Source organism: Ptychodera flava, chromosome 19 (genome assembly GCF_041260155.1).
Source record: "Ptychodera flava strain L36383 chromosome 19, AS_Pfla_20210202, whole genome shotgun sequence".
In the NCBI taxonomy this organism is placed as follows: domain Eukaryota; kingdom Metazoa; phylum Hemichordata; class Enteropneusta; family Ptychoderidae; genus Ptychodera; species Ptychodera flava.
In genome coordinates, this window is record NC_091946.1 from 6082954 (window position 1) to 6087116 (window position 4163).

The 4163-nt window shown below is 36.9% G+C and overlaps 1 long non-coding RNA gene across 1 annotated transcript; it reads right to left on the minus strand.

Moving 5' to 3' along the window:
- Positions 1-1125: 1125 nt before the first annotated feature.
- Positions 1126-3533, minus strand: LOC139118214 (uncharacterized). Its single transcript, XR_011548636.1, has 3 exons — positions 3449-3533; positions 2444-2530; positions 1126-1318 (listed from the first exon to the last, which is right to left on the minus strand). It is a non-coding gene; the product is annotated as an uncharacterized lncRNA (long non-coding RNA).
- Between the last annotated feature and the right edge of the window lie 630 nt (positions 3534-4163).

A 4163-nucleotide genomic window follows, 5' to 3' on the forward strand; every position in this document is an offset into this window, starting at 1 on the left:
AATGCTTGAGATGGCGTTCAATTGAACCCCATCTCAAAGAATGCTTGAGACGGCGTTCAATTGAACGCCATCTCAAGCATTCTTTGAGAAGACGTTCCATTGAATGCCATCTCAAGCATTCTTTGAGAAGGCGTTCCATTGAACGCCATCTCAAGCATTCTTTGAGATGGCGTTCAATTAAACACCGTCTCAAACCCTGTAGAAATGATGTTCAATTGTGCACAGTGTGTCTAGGAAAATTTATTGATATCCGATGTTGTCATGGTCAAAGCATAGAAATATGAAATTGTATGTGTTACAATTTTCAATAGCAAATGACAGGAATAATTCTAGGACACAGGGCCTTGTACTTGTTAAGAAATGACCTATACCTTTCCAAACAAGTGAATTTTACTGAATACATGAGACCTTCACACAAACACCTGATACAGTACACAGCAAAACTTGTGTTCAATTAAGTCCTGCTTTGGGCATGACTTAGATAAGCAAAAAACCAGCCCAAAGTAAGTCTGAGACCCACAGAATAGCTTTCAACACTACATTATCTCTTACAATGTGCAGGAAATCACATATAAATGTAATTCAGTGGCAATGATAGTTATCACCTTTAGACTCAATGGCCTAGACAAGGTGAGAATGAGACATGCAGACTTTGCTGTCAAGCTGGTATGCTTTGGGCTTGCTTTAGGCTACCTTAAACAAGCTTAAGACTGGCATTAGGCTTGTTTTCTACTAGCCCTGGACATGCCTTTCTGAATGGAAGTTTTGCTGTGTAGTGTTGCTGTTTCACTAAACTACCGAATAAGAGAGCAGACAGTGAGAAGGGCAGCTGCATTGGCTACACGTGCCACAAGAAAATGACAAGCTCAATTGTATGCAACTTATACAACTTAATCTAATTTAAAAATGTACAGAAAGAAAATTACCAAACTTTTGTCAGTGATACAAGAAGAATTCCTCCATTACATCCCTTTACATCACTGTCACTACAGTCTCTGAGTACATGCCACCAGATCATTCATCCGATGAAGTTTCATTGCTCAGCACGTGGTTATTAAACATGTCCAGTTTCCAGAACTACAGACTTTAAGGTCTTGGGCTTATCATAGGAAAACATTTCGCTGTAGATTTGATGTTCACTTCTCATCTACACATAGTTTCTGTACATGTGACTTACACAGACCACAAGACCACAATGGTTAACGCTTCCAAGGTGTCTATCTCTTATTTGAATTATTGTATCCTTTTGTTGACAAAATGTCTACATTGTTTTTTCTGTCTGTATGTGTTGTCATTGGTGACTTCTTTTGGCCAGAAGCTGTGATCAGAAAAGATAAACAAATGGTCATGATATTGACTTTGAAAAAAACAACATGTAATGATATGTCATGAAAAATACAACAAAAACTGTTGATGACACTGCACTCCCATTTTATAGAAACAATCAGTGCTAGCAAACACATACAGCAACATTGTATTCCTACAGAATGATTACTAAGAAAATTCGACTGCAAATCATTCTTATACTGAAGCATATATGAAGTACTTCATCTTATAATGACCTGGGCACCTAATTTGTAAGAAATGGGATAAAAAACGTTGAAAGAAGAAGATAGTTTGATCAAAAAGTGTAAAATATTGCCACAAAAATACAAATATGAGAATTTTGCCATCATTTCAATGATGAGGTTCATTTAAACACGGCACATCTACCGGTACATCACACATAGCATGATTACTCAAAAATCAGCTAAACATGAGCAGAGGTTTGGAAGTTTTTGATCTGGACAGACAGATAGACAGACATACAAACACTGTACGGACATATAATGTATTATATAGTCAGACATATCACATGCAGATATTTTGATGCCATTGCATACAACCTCCCAGTTGCCATGTGTATGGCAAATGGGAAGTAAAAAATTGGAAAATTTTAAGCAGAAAAATATTATTGGTTTAGCTTTCATGACGATTGTGAAATTATCCAATAAGCTAAATTTTGTATAGAGATAAACAATATTCTGACTTGGCTTTCATAATGATTAAAACTGTGAGCTTAATTGATGATCCAAATATAATAACACATATACCATTAGGTTTAGTGGTCTCCATTTAGCAAAAATTAATATTACATGTGCATGAAAAGTGCATTATTATGCTTTAATCACTTACAGTGCCCAAAGGGTGTGCTGAAAATTAAATGGCAGGAAATGGAAGTGCTAAACATATTTGGAAAGGAATTTGATATTCAGAAATGTTTTAAGTTCCTCCTTTGCAATGTCAAATATTTCTCAGACACCCCCACCCCTGCATGTAGTACAAATAACTGTTTTCAAGTCCCCGCCATTCCCCGTACTGAAGTGATTGTGAACACAGTCTTATTACTGGAAAGAGAGAGAATGTTGGACAGATTTGATCTTTGTCAGATGATCACACTTACATTTTCAGGGTTAATGAAAGGCTGGTGGACTGGTGGTCTTTTCTTACAGGTAATAAGTCTCCCATACATCATCTCTGTGTCAAAATCCTGAAAAAGAAAGTTTTACAGAAGTCATACGTCTAAATCATAGTCCCTCACTTAACACTTACATGATTACCAGTAGTTTATTATTACATCACAGATAGAGTTGGACTGTTGTCTATAAAATAAATAATTACAGTATACATGTATGGTATGAGATATGACAAAGTTCCACTCACATTTATGAAATATCTACTCTATGCTAGCCACCACTGACTTACATGTATGTCATATAAATTCTCTGACATCATTTCTATCTTTCTATGCCAAAACAAGTATAAGTTTATACAGAAAGATGCATCCCAAGCATTTCCATCTGTGGCAGACATCTTGCTAGAACAAATAATTAATAAGATGCACGTAAAAAATACAATCTTGTGCAGATAAATGAACATTTGGGTGATTTTTTACTCGTTTGTTACTCATTTTTCTTAATATTTACTTTTGTTGAAGATGACACTGCATCCATGATGAATATAAAGATGGGCTTCTTTTGTGAATTATGCCCAGGGGAGGTTTTTTGTATATCCTGATAATAAATGGACAGTTTGTCTCTCCTGAGATCATTTAAGCTTAAACTTCACAGTTTGTATGGCAAATACAGTATGCTGATGGATCAAATACAGAGTTGATGATGTAGTGATAATTCTCTATCTCAACCTCTACTGTTCTTGTCACACAAGGAATGATTTACAAATCATGATTACAGCTGAGAAAAACAATCAAGTGATTTTTCTACAATGTTATAAAAATATGGCTCACATTTTAAAGTTCTGTTTGGTCGCATAAATGGTTTTCTAATGCCAGTATATTGACAGACCCCCCTCCCACTATATACAGACTGCAGCCCTTTTTCCCCACAATCAGAGGGGCTTGGATTTGTAAACAATGGTTTAACAATAGGTTAAACAAATATAACATTACCTTCATTCAAGTTTCGCTCGCCAGCTAGTGCATTCACAAGCATTTCTTGGTAAAGCTCACAGGCTGAGGAATCATTGAAAAGATTCGACCAAACCACGGTCCCTCACAAAAGGAGGGACCGTGGCCAAATTTGCTGGATAAACAGCGTCAATATTCCCATTGATGTTTACATTCCATTCCGCACCTCAAAAGTCGAGCCAATGTGTTATGTAATGAGCTTAACCCGTCCTCATTGCTCCGATGTGTGGCTGATCGGTCAGTGCTGGAACCCGTCTTTGCGCATTTATCACGCTATGAGATCTACAAGACATGTTGTCCCTGGCATAAATGTGATGAACTGGGCAGTAGTTCAACTTCAGTCAACTTCGACGAGCAGTCTAGATAAATTAGTGGTAATGTTCTCTCTTGCTGATGAACGCTGCTGTATTCTTGACCGCGACATCCGGGAACTTGCGGATTTTTACGTCATTTTTGCGTCACACTGCCGTGAGAATAAAATATGAAGTGTGGATTTTTCAACATTTACAACAGTATTCAAAGTTTCAACATTATGTCAATGATAAACACTAAGTTCTGTACTTTGTCACATAATTTCTGCATTGTTCACTGTCCTGTATAGTCAAATCCCATTTCACCTCACTCACGTGCGTGAGGTGAAAGTGACGTCACTCCGCGGTCAAGATACTGAAGTCGCTGGTCTTACACAAACTGTAAA